This window comes from Callithrix jacchus, chromosome 4 (assembly GCF_049354715.1).
Source record: "Callithrix jacchus isolate 240 chromosome 4, calJac240_pri, whole genome shotgun sequence".
NCBI lineage: Eukaryota > Metazoa > Chordata > Mammalia > Primates > Cebidae > Callithrix > Callithrix jacchus.
In genome coordinates this window covers 49,874,619-49,887,206 of record NC_133505.1, presented here as the reverse complement: position 1 = coordinate 49,887,206, position 12,588 = coordinate 49,874,619, and the positions used below count along the sequence as shown (strand labels likewise).

Sequence of the window (12,588 nt, the reverse complement as noted above, 5' to 3'; positions counted from 1 at the left end):
TAGAACAGGTCCATAAAGACTTCATCTGTGCATTTCTACGTGCTCTTTCATGTTTTACTGGTTGACTGCAGATATGACAGGAAGGCTCCAGAGCAAGCAGCCTAACCTGAGATCCACAGACCCTAAATTCAGGGAAATCTATGAACTTGGATGGGAAAAGTACATCTTTCTTTTTCCTAACCTTAAACTAGTTGAGCATTTCTTTCTATTATAAATATAGACAGTAAACCACAGTGGTAGTAGCAGTATCTGTGACTTTGTCACCGGTAGAAATCACAGATATTTTCATATCACATTACAGTTGTTGCAGATATCTCAAAATATCATTACATTCATCACCGCTTGGAAGCCGCAGCAGTTATTAGACCTGCCACTAGACTGTACGTAATTGCAGTCTTCTTGTTGATAGACGGCTGTGAAACACAACTGGCCGACGCTGAGCGGGGAGGCTCCACTACCAAATGTGGAAGGCACATGTGCTCACAATCTATGTTGCTTTCCAGTAGTCCTTGCCTCTGATTGTTGGTCAATTAATACGTGGAGGTAGGTGAATTGTTTGTTAAAGGTTTGCAAAACTGGATGATTCAGATAAGAATTTTTTTCCCCGTAGAGAAGTCTGTCTCTATTGCCCAGGCTGGAGTGCAGTGGCACAATTTTGGCTCACTGCAACCTCCACCTCCCGAATTCAAGCAATTCTCCTGCCTCAGCCATGCCACCACGTCCGGCTAATTTTTGTATTTTTAGTAGAGATGGGGTTTTACCATGTTGACCAGGCTGGTCTCGAACTCCTGACCTCACGATCTGCCCAACTCAGCCTCCTACAGTGCTGGGATTACAGGCATGAGCCACCGTGCCTGGCCATCAGATAAGAATTCTTAACCCTCTTCAATACTGAGAGGTGTGCAGGCCATAAGTGTAGTCAGTCTTCACAATGATAAGTCTTTAAAAAATAAATGTAGCTTTAACTCACCTATGTTTTAAATGTATTGTGTTACTATTTAATTAATACAGAAACACATTTATTACTATTATCACAGTGGTCTTAATTTATTTTGATAGTTATATGTCCATATACTTGTTTTGCTTTGTAGTATTATGTACTTTGTTTTATGGATTTAAAAATATTCTCAGAAGGGGTCTGCCAGATAGTTAAAGGGACCCAGGGTGCTAAAAAGGTTAGGAGGGGGCCTGTGGTATGGCTGAGCCTCAAGGTGGAAGGAGCTTGGGTCTCACAGAGGAGTGCCTGCCTATTACATGAACATCCATCCAGGACTATTATGTGAGCAGAAATAAACTTCTATTGTGTTAACTTGGGAGCATATCCTCCCTAATGCAAAGATTGATCCATTGATTTTTTTTTCTAGAGATGGTGTCTCACCATGCTGATTTTGAACTCCTGCCCTATAGTGATCCTCTGGCCTCAGCTTCCCAAAATGCTGGGATTGCAGGAGTGAGCCACTGTGCCCAGACCCTGCTGTTACTTTTGAGAAGTCCCGTGCCTTACTGATTATTAATCTTTTGTATCATTTCCCTGCTTTCTGTAATTCTCACCCTCTCACCAATTTCCTTCCTTCCTTCCTTCCTTCCTTCCTTCCTTCCTTCCTTCCTTCCTTCCTTCCTTCCTTCCTTCCTTCCCCTCCCTCCCTCTCTCCCTCCTTCCCTCCCTCCTCCCTCCCCCACTTCTTTTCTTTCTTTCTTTCTTTCTTTCTTTCTTTCTTTCTTTCTCTCTCTCTCTCTTTCTTTCTTTCTTCTTTCTCTTTTTTTATGATTTTTACTTTCTCCCTTTGTTCTGAAATTTCACTTGTGGTCTATAGTAGGCCATTTCTCCATGAATTATGCCAGGCTCTCTCAGTGAGCCTTTTTAGTCTGGGGACTCATATCTTTAAATGTGGGAAGTTCTATGATCTCTTAGGCAATATTCTAGTTAGCTATTGCTAACATTGTAACAAATCTCCCCCCAGCTTAAGTGACTTAAAACTACAGTCATTGCTTTATAACCTCTCATGGATGTTGGAAAAGCTTCGCTAGGTGGTTTTCTGTCATGAGATCATGGCAAGATGACAGCTGGATCTGGAACCGTGGGGACTGAAGTCTTATTGGACATCTTTCTCGTCTCAGAGCATCCTATGTTATCTCTCCACAAGGCCTCTTTTGGGCTTCCTCACAGTATGGCAGCCTTGGGCAATCCGTCAGCTTTCATAGTGGCTCAGGACTCCTAGGCAATTTTCTAGCAAGCACAGCAGAAAGAATGTTGCCTTTGATGACCTAGCTTCCTATCAGACAGTCTCCCTTCTATCATACTGGTGAATATACAGTCACAAAAGCCTCTGAGGATTCTAGGGCAAAGGAATTGCAAAACTGGGGCAATTCAGATAAGAATTCTTAACTCTCCTTAATAATAAGAGGTTTGCAGGCCACAAGCATAGTCAGTCTTCACACTGATACGTCTTTAAAAAATAAATGTAGCTTTAATTCACTTTTTTTTTTGAGACGGAGTTTCACTCTTGTTGCCCAGGCTGGAGTGCAATGGCACCATCTCGGCTCATTCAAGTGATTCTCCTGCCTCAGCCTCCCAAGTAGCTTGGATTACAGGCATGCCACTATGTTCGGCTAATTTTGTATTTTTAGTAGAGACGGGATTCTCCATGTTGGTCAGTCTGGTCTTGAACTCCCGACCTCAGGTGATTTGCCTGCCTCAGCCTTCCAAAGTGCTGGGATTACAGGCATGAGCCACTGAGCCTGGCAACTCAGCTACGTTTTAAATGTATTGTCCTACTATCGATTACAACCACTTCTTGATGGGGGCATGGCAAGATTCTAGAAAAGTATGTGGGATGGGGATATTGTGACAGCCATCTTTGGAAAATACAATTTGCTACAATTTCCTCTTCCTTTCAACTCTTTCTTTATATTTCTCCTAATAGTCAGTTTTGATCCTCTGGACTAATCCTCTAATTTTCTTATCTATTCTCTATTATTAACTCTCACTTTATCTTTTTGTTTTACTTTCTAGAAGATTTCATTGACTTTGGCATCCAAGTCTACTACTGACTTTTACATTTTGACTACCATATAAAATTTGTTCTTTCTCTTTATTTTGAGACAGAGTCTCACTCTGTCACCCAGGTTGGAGTGCAATGACATGATCTCAGCTCACTGCGAACTCTGCCTCCCAGGTTCAGGTGATTCTCCTGCCTCAGCCTCCTGAGTAGTTGGGATTACAGGTGTGTGCCACCACATCTGGCTAATTTTCATATTTTTAGTAGAGACGGGGTTTCGTTATGGTGGTCAGGCTGGTCTTGAACTCCTGACGTGAGGTGATCCGCCCACCTCGGTCTCCCAAAGTGCTGGGATTACAGGAGTGAGCCACCGTGCCCAGCCTGTTCCTCTTTATTTTTTAAAGTATTGCATTCTGTTTTTGTTTCTTTTTATTTCACGGATGTAATATCTTCTGTTATCTTTCTGAAGCTATTTATTGTAATTTCTTTGAGTTGTTTTGCTTTCTACTGTTGCTGCTTTTCTTCATGAGTTCTATTTCTCTCCCCTTGTTCATTTTATTCCCTACTATCTTTGATGCTTTTCTTGAACACTTGATTATTCTTGGGTGTTTCTCATTGGAAGCGCATGGGTGGACTTGTGCATTGCAGTGCCTTGATCAAGTGGCCAGCCAGCTACTTTTACTGGGATTTCCAAATGCCAGTGTTTGTTGGTCTTTTCTCTGGGGTCATTTGTCCTCTTCTGAGATGGCTTCTCCCGTCTCCTGTGGGGAGCCAGTGCTGCTGTCTGGGGCTGAGTGGGGAAGGGTTAGGAGGCTCTCCAGCAGCTCTGCTTTGATTTTCCTGGGCCGTTGGATGTTCCCATTTTGGAGCTTCCCTGGTTGACTTGTTTCGTAGCTCTGTAACTCCAGAACAAACTCCCGGGGATCCAAGGTTGGGGAGGTAGGACGGCCTTACTGAGGAAGGAGAAGTGGGTCCCTAGAGTGGCCTCACTACTCCTCACAGTGATAATCCCTGTGCAAGACCCTCTGCCTCGCTTCTGCTTTCTGCAGTATCCGGTATCTCCCATTAATGATTTTTTCCTAGGTTTTCTGTAGCCAATAGGTTTTCCTTTCCTTGATACCTCCTGCAGCCACAGGGATTTGACTTTACTCCTCCTTGCTAGCTCATATGCTGTTGTGTCATCTGCTTTCTGTTTCTTATTGTGCTTCGGGGGTTTAGGCATCTCATAGCTCCATTGAAAATGGAGTGGTATTTCTGTTTTTTTTTTTTTCTTTCTTTTATACATCGGGTGATATTCAAGAGGAGAAGGGGAAGAATCTGAAAGAGCTTTCTTCTTGAGCCCCAGTGAAGGGGACACCTCAACCAGCCCCCTAGGCATCCTGTGCAGGGTTAGAGGCATCTTCTGAATATCGTATGGGGCTGGTTTAGGTGTCCCCTTATCTGGGGCTCAAGAAGAAAGCCTCCTGTGCATAGAGCACACGCTGTCTACCTGGCCGTTTTTCTACTAGATTAGGAATACCTGCAGAGTGGAGACTGCTTCGTATTTAACCTTATTTTCCTAGAGCCCAGGAGGGTGCTCAGTACATGTGAATTGATAACAAATGAATAGAAGAAAGCAATTCCAAAAACATGAACAGTATCAAGAGAATAAACCTCTGAGAGAAGTTACTTGGTTATTTAGAATTCTCTTAAACCTGGGGCTGAATGACATAAATCTTAACAGGTCCTTAAATGTGTCAGCAGAAGCAGTCCAGGTCTTTGCAATTATAAATTCAGGTTGTAAATTGGCAGAGGACAGTGCAATGAGGAGAATGGTAGAAGCTGAGGTCAGAGGCTCCTGAAGTTGGTGATTAAAAAGGTAGGGATGGTCAGCCACAGTGGCTCATGCCTGTAATCCTAGCGCTTTGGGAGGCTGAGACAGGTGGATCACCTGAGGTCGGGAGTTTGAGACTGGCCTGACCAACATAGAGAAACCCCATCTCTACTAAAAATACAAAAAATTAGTCAGGCATAGTGGTGCATGCCTGTAATCCCAACTACTTGGGAGGCTGAGGTAGGAGAATTGCTTGGACCCAGGAGGTGGAGGTTGTGGTGAGCCAAGATCACACCACTGCACTCTAGCCTGGGCGACAGAGCAAGATTCCATCTCAAAAAACAAAACAAAACAAACTGGGTGTCACACCAAATGCTGGCTAAGTGAACTCACATCCATCGCTGGTGAGAGTACAACATGACATAGCCACTTTGGAAGAGTTTGGTAGTTTCTTATAAAACTAAAGGTGCTCTTACTGTACCATCCAGTTATCATGCGTTTTGGTATTTAACATAAATGATTGAAAACTGATGTCCACACAAAATCCTGCACTCAGATGTTTATAGCAGCTTTATTCATAATTGCCAAAACCTGGAAGCAACCAAGATGTCCTTCAGTAGGCAAACGGATAAACCGTGATGAGTCCAGACAGTGGAATATTATTCAGTGCTAAAAATAAATGAACTATTGAGCCATAAAGAGCCACGGAGGAATCTTGAATGCATATTACTAAGTGAAAGAAGCCAGTCCAGAAAGGCTATATACTGTATGATTCCAACTATATGACATTCTGGAGAAAGCAAAAACATGGAGACAGTATCGGTGGTTGCCAGGGGTTGGTGAACAGAGTGCAGAGGATTTTTAGGCAGTAAAGCTACTCTGCATGATACATAATGGTGGATACATGGCATTATACATTTGTCCAAACCCATAAAATATTCGTCACCAAATATGAACCCGAACGTTAACTATAGACTCTGGTGATAATGACGTGTCAGCGTAGATTAACTGACTGTAACAAACGTGCTACTCCAGGTCAGGATGTTGATAGTGGGGAGGCTATGTGTATGTGGGGAAGGGGGTACATGGGAACTCACTGTACTTTCTGCTCAGTTTTGCTGTGAACCTAAAACTGCTCTAAAAAATAAAGCCCATAAAAGAAAGTACCCCAAATGCTGGCCACGTATGGTGGCTCACACCTGTAATCCCAGCACTTCGGGAGGCCAAGGCAGGTGGATCACCTGAGGTTGGGAGTTCGAGACGAGCCTGACCAACATGGTGAAACCCCATCTCTACCAAAAATGCAAAATTACCTGGGTATGGTGACACATGCCTGTAATACCAGCTACTCAAGAGGCTGAGGCAGGAGAATTGCTTGAACCTGGGAGGCAGAAGTTGCAGTGAGCCAAGATCGTGCCACTGTACTCTAGCCTGGGTAAGGAGCGAAACTCTGTTAAAAAGAAATACCCCAAACCAAAAAATGCTACTTGTCTGCCAATGAACGTAACCATGATGGAATTTGGTCCTGGCCAATGTGTGAACTCAGATGCCTTGAGCAACCCCACCAGGCCTCCTTTCCCAGGAGATGGGGCTCATCCTGTTACCTTTGGGGTTCCCTAGCCTGTCATAGATGAGCCCCTGGAGCCTGCCCACATGACTGAGGTCTAAAGAACAGCAGGCCCAAGGGCTGAGGAGACACTGTCCCCCTATAATCCTGTCCAGATGTCCACCCTACCCAAGATCTCCACCAGGCTCCCCTTGGCATGTCTTGCCATCTGCCCCTCTTGTCATTGCGTCATTTCATCCACTTGCCTTCCCAGAAGCCCTTTTTTTGGCTGCCTCAGGAGAGTGATCTGTGTGGGCTGCACCAGTGGCCTCTCTGCACTCTGGCTGAAGGAGTAAGAGTGGAGGGGAGTGAGGGAAGGGGACTTGGTGCTCATTCCTTCCCCCAGGGTTGATTTGGGTGCCATCAAAGAGCACAGCTCTTTCAAGGTGGACTTCTGTACCCGACTCTCCTTCTCGTTCCTTCTCCACACCCTGAAGGTCAAGGGGTGGCTCCAGTTCTCTGCTTTTATGGCCGTGGACACCAAGGTAGCCTTTGGAGTTTACCTACACCTGTCCACACCTTTGTAAATAGTCCCTTTGAATAGCATCACCCCTAAAATTTATGTTCACCCCCAGGCCCCAATACCTTCTTTGGAAAGAGCACCTCTGCAGATGTAATGAGTTAAGATGACATCATATTGACTTAGGGTGGATCCTAAATCCAATGGCTGTGTCATTAGAAAGCTATCTGAAGAGGCAGAGAAGTTGGAGTGACACAGCTAGAAGCCAAGGAACGGTTAGGGTTGCTGGCAGCCACCAAGTGTGAGGAGAGAGGGAGGCATGGGATGGTTTCAGAAGGAACCCACCCTGCTGACACCTTGGTTGTGGATTGCTGACCTCTGAACTCAGAGAGGAATACATCGCTGCTGTTTTAAGCCACATGGTTTGTGGTGATTTGTTATGGCAGCTTCAGGCAATGAATGTGCCCTTTATCAAGCTTTCTTCCAGTTCTCCAAGCGTGAGTGTGGACACACCATCTGTTTCCTGTGAGGATCCTGACTGCTGTAATTCTCAAGCTTCTCTCAGCTCCCAGGGCTTTCCATTACCGCCTCCCACCAAGCCCTGAGTCCCTGGTGCTGACTACCCTCCCTCCTCCAGTCCACACTGCCTTTCCCGCCCTCACACTCCCTGGTTCCCACAAACATGAACCATGACCTTAGCCACACAGAACCTGGTTTCTGGTTCTGCTTTGCATTTTGCTCTGTAAGCTTTGTCTGGTCTCTCCACCCAAATCTCCCATCGTAAGCTCACCTCTATCTACCCTTTCTCTTCCAGCAGGAAGCTTCCGGACTTTCCAGACTGCAGGGAAGGGCCTTGGTGCCAACACACTCCATCCACCATGTGGGAAGGCGCCCCAGTGGTGTTCACACTGGTGTTGGGTGTGTGCTTTTCCCCAGCTAGAATGCAAGCTCTATGAGGACAGGGAGGGTGCCATATTCTTTATTTGAGGTCTCACCATGCTGAGGACATAGGAATGAGTACAAAGAAACAGGCTGACATGTTTCTGGAACTCATGCTCTTAGTAGACCACCTGGAAAGAAGCAAGTACCTTCTAGGCTCCAGGGAGAACCTGGAGTCCTCAACTCAGTGACTCAGCACAGGGGCTTATTAGCACTCACCCATCTGTGACATCATAGTAGGGACAGGAGCCCTTGACAGTATGTACTAAGTAGACTTTCATGAACTCAGTGAGATACTACAAGATGTGGGGAAAGTGTCCTCTCTCTCCAGTTACATCTGTCCTCTCTTCCCTCCCCTCACATGTCAGTTCCCAGCATAGACTATGTAGAAGAGTGAGTCTGACTAGCTCTCCTACTTGAGGTGTGTGCTGGAAGAAAAGGGTGTTGGAGAGTTCTGTCCTCCGGCCTGTGGAAACCGGATGTCTCCTTGCTCTTCAACCTCCCTGCCTTCCTTTAGACTCCTCTGGCTCCCTGATATTCCCAGCCATCAGCTGCTGTTCTCTAGCTCTCAGTTTCCCCCTCTCCCTTCTCTTTTCAGATAAAATAAAGAGATGCTGTGTGGTAGGATCTGTCTCTGAGTCCACATTGCAGAAAAAACCATCCTTCAGAAAGAAGCAGAGTGAGTGTGATATCAGGGCGGGGAGTGCTGCCCCTGCATCTTTTTGTTTCTCTTCTTCTGAGTCTCTTGTCCTCTGAATTTTCTCCCTTTTTAGGGAAGCCTGGCATCTCAAGCGATCGAGATGGGAGATGGAGGGGATCCTGGGGTCTCTACCCTCTCCCTCACTGGGAAATGAGCTCTGCTTCTTCATGTGCCAAGCCCTGCCTCTGTGGGTGCAGCCTGAGGACAAAGGCAGTGCTGCATCCCCGCCCCCTACAACCTTCGGCCCAGCCTCTCGGGTTCCCCTCAGCTTGTCATCAGGGTGGAAGCAGCCATCTCCTCTGATGACTGACTTCAAGCTTCAACTCTCCCATAGTTCCTCAAGCCAAGTCTGAGGCCAAGTCCCAGCTGCTGCCTTGGGACAGGTCAAGGGCCTCCTGCAGTCTTACGCACAAGCTGGAACCCATGAGCCTAAGACACTTATTGACCCACCCTCCAAGTCCTTGCCAGAGGAATCTCTGCACACCTATATCCACAATAAAGGGAGCCATCTCCCCAGCTGGGAAGCCATATCCCTCATGATGTCACATATGGAAGGTGACCAGTCCTTTCTACCACTCTTATTTAAATGAAAATATATTTAGTTAATTAGGGTCTTTCTCTTGTGTCTACTGAAAGCGTGGTAAGAGTCTGTTTTAACTGAGAGTATTTTTTGTCTCCTCATTCTACTCCCAAATGAGTTCTTCAGGGTCCTGTGGTCTTGATGGTCTTTCAGCTGTGGCTGCCTATAAACCCTGTACACAGGGGACACTGTGATCCCGGGATCTTTTTCTATAGTGTCCATGTTCCAGTGAGTCATAGAGCCAGATCCACTTGAATTCAGTTTCCAAAACCAAACCTGCTGGGATTTGGATTGGAATTGTATGGAATCTATGCATCAGTTTTGAGAACTGATATCATTACAATATGAGCCTTCCCATTTGTGAGCATGGAAGAACCCTACATTTATTTAGGTCTCTAAGTTCCCTCAATAATGTTTTGTACATTTTTCATTTCATTTATTCCTAGGCATTTGATGGGCTTTGCTGCTATCATAAATTGTGCTTTTATAAGGGATTTTCGTAAGCACTAGTGATTGGTAATGTGGGAAGGAGAGCCCCAGCAATACCTGCCCTTCATCTTTAAAGGAATCCCAGCTTTACGGAGATATAATTCACATTCCATACTATTCACCCATTTAAAGTATACAATTCAATGGTTTTCTGGATATTCGTAGGTATGTGTAACCAGCATCACTGTCAATTTTCAAACATTTTCACCACCTTAAAAAGTAACCTCATGCCCTTTAGCTATTAACCACCTATTACTCTTGTTCCAGTCTTGAATAGGTGTCCCTCCAAATTCATATGTTGAAATCCTAACCGTCAAGGTGATGGCATTAAGAGGTGGGGCCTTTTGGGAGGTGATCAGGCCATGATAGCAGAGTTCTCATGAATGGGATCAGTGCCCTTTTAAAAGAGGCCCAGAGAGTTGCTTTACCTCTTCTAGCAAGTGAGGACACATCGAGAAGGCGCCATCTGTGAGAAGGTGGGCCCTCACCAGACACCAGATCTGCTGGGGTCTTGATGCTGGGCTTCCCAGCCTCCAGAACTATGAGAAATACATTTCTGCTGCCTACAAGCCACCCAGTCTGTGGCATTTTGTTATAGCAGCCCAAATGAACTAAGGCAGCATTTGAAAACCAGAATTTCATTTTCTAATTTTTCTTGCTATTATAGATAAATACAATTTATCTTAATGCATCCATCTTATATTAAAAAAAATCTTGTATTTAGGCTGGGTACAGTGGCTCATGCCTGTAATCCCAGCACTTTAGGAGACTGAAGCAGACAAATCACCTGAGGTCAGGAGTTCAAGGCCAGCTTGGCCAACATGGTGAAACCCATCTCTACAAAAATAAAAGAATTAGCCAGGTGTGATGGTGGGTGCCTGTAATCCCAACTACTCAGGAGACTGGGGTGTGAGAAGTGCTTGAACCTGGGAGGTAGAGGTTGCAGTGAGCTGAGATTGCACCATTGAAGTCTAGCCTGGGCAAAAGAGCAAGACTCTGTCTCAAAAACAAAACAAAACAAACCCTTGTATTTAGTGACTTGGCTAAATTCATCTATTAATTCTAGCAGTTTGCAGATTATTTTGGATTTTCTATGTGCACAATTATATCATCCATGAATAATATTTCTCCTTTCCCTCTAGCAATCCTTAAGTCTTTTATTTCATTTTCTTGTCTTATTGTCCTGGCTAGGATATCTAAAACAATATTAAATAGAAGTGTTGATAGTGGACATTGTATCTTGTCCTGATAGAAAGGAGGAAACTTTCACTATTTCATCATTAAGCATGATTACTGCTGTAAGAGTTGGTTTGTAGATGATCTTTATCAGATTAAGGAGGTTCCCTCTAAGTGTACTATGTTTATCATGAATGGCCTACTAAGTTCAAATCCTGAATCTGACACTTATTAGTCATTCTACTTTAGGAAAGTCACTTGCCTTCTCTGAATTTCAGTTTCTTCATCTTAATCTGAGGGTTTCTATCTTAAATGTTCTTGTGAAATTGAGCATATTTATAAAGAACACCCAACCCCTAGCAGGTGCTCAGTGAAATACCTGTCATTACATTGTCTTGTCTGTCATCCTTCTCCCTCAGTGTATATGCCCCATGAAGTTCTACTTTGCCTCTGTTTTTCATTGCTGTATCCCTAACATTTAGAACAGTGCCTGACATATAGAAATTGCTTCTGGAAAAAAAAAGTGATTAACCAATGTAAATTTCCTCTTTTCTGGAATACTATGGCTATTAGGCATGATTTTAGAATCCAGAATTATACTTACTCCTAGACAATCACATTTTTCTATTGAACACTTCCGAAGTTGGGTGCTGACTTTCCTTTTTGACTATAAAATGTGTCGTATTTCCCCTTCTAGGTCATTTAATCCAGATTTGTCATCTGTTCTCTCCTAACTTTCTGTACTCTAAGAACAGAGCTCGAGGGTAGAGTCTCAGTATTCCTAGCTGCACTGCATGACAGTAGACAAGTCCCTTCCCCTTCTGAGCCTCCGGGAGAGGGTCAGATGCCTCCACCTTAAGGGCTTCCTCCATTTGTGGTTCCAAGGCACATGTGATGCTGTGGCCTGGTAAATCTCCTGAGAACCTGCTCTGCTTTTTCCAAGTATCTCCTGAGAGCAGGAAATAAACCACCCACAGCATGAATTCTGAGATCAGGGAGGTGAATGAGGAGCTTGCAGCCTGAGGGATGAAGATGAGAACAGGGATGTCTCTGGTCACTTCCAATGCTACCTACCCTCAGTTCACATCTGAACTTCCAGAACACATCTTTCTCTCCTCCTGGGGAATGTTCTCCCTTTGCCACCGAATCCTCTCTATCCTCCAGATTAAGGGTTTTTCACTTTGGCATCGTTGATGTTTTGGGGTGGAAAATGTCTTTGTTGTGGGAGCTGCTCTGTGCATTGTAGAATACACAGTCACCCCAATTCACATTTACCATTTTCTTCTCTGAACTCTGAGCAGCCCACACCAGACCTACTATCACACCAGGTGAGAACAGTGGCTGCTCCCGTGAGAAGGCTCCATCTATGAGAAGGTGGGCCCTCACCAGACACCAGATCTGCTGGGGTCTTGATGCTGGACTTCCCAGCCCCCAGAATTGCGAGAAATAAATTTCTGCTGCCTACAAGCCATCCAGTCTATGGTATTTTGTTGCAGCAGCCCAAATGAACTAAGACAGCATTTAAAAGGAATAATTTCATATTCTATTCTTTGTTGCTATTATAGAAAAATATAATTTATCTGGTGTAATCCTCACAACATCCCCATGGGTAAATGCCAGCATTGTCCTCTCCGTACCCCGTACATCTCTGGGGTCAGAGATTGAATTCACTCGTCCAAGATTACACAGCTAGTAAGTGGTGGAGCTGGGATTTGGCCTCAGCTGTCAGGCTCACATGACACAAGCGTAAACCACTCATTCGATCCCATCAGAAAGTCTCCTCCATGATTCCTGGGTGTCTATCTTCCTCCCAAACTTAATTGCAA

The 12,588-nt window shown here is 44.8% G+C and overlaps 1 long non-coding RNA gene across 1 annotated transcript; it reads left to right on the top strand.

Moving 5' to 3' along the window:
* Nucleotides 1-7,658: 7,658 nt before the first annotated feature.
* LOC118152859 (uncharacterized) lies at nucleotides 7,659-12,271 on the top strand. Its single transcript, XR_004741794.3, has 3 exons — nucleotides 7,659-8,238; nucleotides 8,416-8,496; nucleotides 8,591-12,271. It is a non-coding gene; the product is annotated as an uncharacterized LOC118152859 (long non-coding RNA).
* Nucleotides 12,272-12,588: the final 317 nt, after the last annotated feature.